The sequence below is a fragment of the Pseudomyrmex gracilis genome, unplaced genomic scaffold (assembly GCF_002006095.1).
Source record: "Pseudomyrmex gracilis isolate BER0280 unplaced genomic scaffold, ASM200609v1 scaffold_230, whole genome shotgun sequence".
NCBI classification, from domain to species: domain Eukaryota; kingdom Metazoa; phylum Arthropoda; class Insecta; order Hymenoptera; family Formicidae; genus Pseudomyrmex; species Pseudomyrmex gracilis.
In genome coordinates this window covers 19,142-20,870 of record NW_018020814.1, presented here as the reverse complement: position 1 = coordinate 20,870, position 1,729 = coordinate 19,142, and the positions used below count along the sequence as shown (strand labels likewise).

Here is a 1,729-nt window from a genome sequence, read left to right as displayed (position 1 = left end):
ATCAATATTACTATTTAGAGGATTTTCCTCTTAAAATAAGAAACTCTTCTTGGCGCCTATTTTAGTATAAAATATACTTAAAGTAAGTGGGATATATATATATATATATATATATATATATATATATATATCCTCAAAACAAGAATACAATTTTTTCGGTGCACAAATATTTGTATCAAACATTGGTATCAATGTGCACTAACGTGTGTACGTCTTGTACTTGAGAAAGATCTCTCTGTGAATCTTTCGGAATCATTAGACTTTATCATCCTATATAAGTCGCGTATTGTGTGCGAGCATAATGGCGTCGGCTTTCAAGAGCAGCGGCGCAATGAGAGAGAGAAGCCCCCGCTATTGAAAATAATTACGAGAGATCATCCCGATGCAATTGATACACGGAAAGTGTTCACCGCGTGAAGAATCTTCTCGTCCCCCTTTGACCGTGACTTAGACAATGTAAATAAAAAAAGAAAGAAGGTTGTTTATCGCACTTTATTGGACTTCCCGATCAAATTATGAAACGCCGCGATACTTTGGATGGAGTAACACCATGAGATGACCTATTTGCACTGATTTGGCTCAAGTGCTCGGTAGAGATCAACACATCTTGACTTCGTTTTGAGATGCGGTCACACATTTGCAGTTTCGCGATATCCCTAAGATTTTTTTTCAATCGCTCGTATTATTAACGAACAGACTAATGATCCAAACCTATGCAACAATAAATTTTTTAAAGACACGCTTTAAAAAAGCTTTAAAAAATGATGCAAAAAAACATTGGATAAATATTGTTGCAGTAGTTAAAATGGATCGTAAAAATGCCAAATAATATGTAAAACGGGCCAATACAAGCAACAATACAGAATGTTTGTGTGTATACAGATGATTTATCAATAATTTAATCACACGTTTCCGTCCTTGAGTTTCGGACCTTCATCGGTGAATCAAATCTATTAGATTACGATGAACTTACACCGAAGAAATCAAATTTCATAATCACAAATAAATCTTTAAAAAATTGTACGATAAGAAATCAAATGAAAATGAAATTTAAAACTTAACTCCGCAAGTAATAATGAACTGATGTGATATCAGTTATAATCATTATAGGGTAAAAGACCCAATTACCGTCACCTGAATAATAAACTCTGGCGTTAGTGAATTGTTTTTACTACTTATTTATCAAAAACATGTGTTTTTCTTTTTATCTGATATTATTTGATGTCTCTAATATAAGAAACAAAATAATACCGCCTCTCAAAATCTCTATTTTTATTTATAAATTTAATAATTAAAAAAGAACGATGCGAGAGCTATTACTGTCACCCCCTAAAAAGAAATGAGACACGAATGTTGAGCGCTGGATTTTTTGTTATATTAATTGCACTTAAAATTCTATATTAGATTGTTTTCATGCATAACTTTTTAGCATTTATTTAATATTTTAAATAAAATAGCTTAAGGTTACAGTAATTGGGTCTTTTACCCTAAATACCAGTATTATCAAAAAAACGGTAAAAAACCACAGAGCCTATGGTCCAGGAAGGAAGTGGACGTTCAAAATTGACATAAAAAAAAAACGTAGTGTATTCAGGACGCGTTTCAGTATTATAATTATTATAAATATCAGTGTTATATAATTATTATATATTATTATAATATTATTAGTATATATATAATAATATATATAATATATATAATATATATATATATATTTATATTATATATA

General features: G+C 30.2%; 1 protein-coding gene across 1 annotated transcript in view; it reads right to left on the bottom strand.

Moving 5' to 3' along the window:
* LOC109858943 overlaps nucleotides 1-1,729 on the bottom strand; it is a 29,754-nt gene that overhangs the window by 24,118 nt on the left and 3,907 nt on the right. The window lies entirely within an intron of this gene.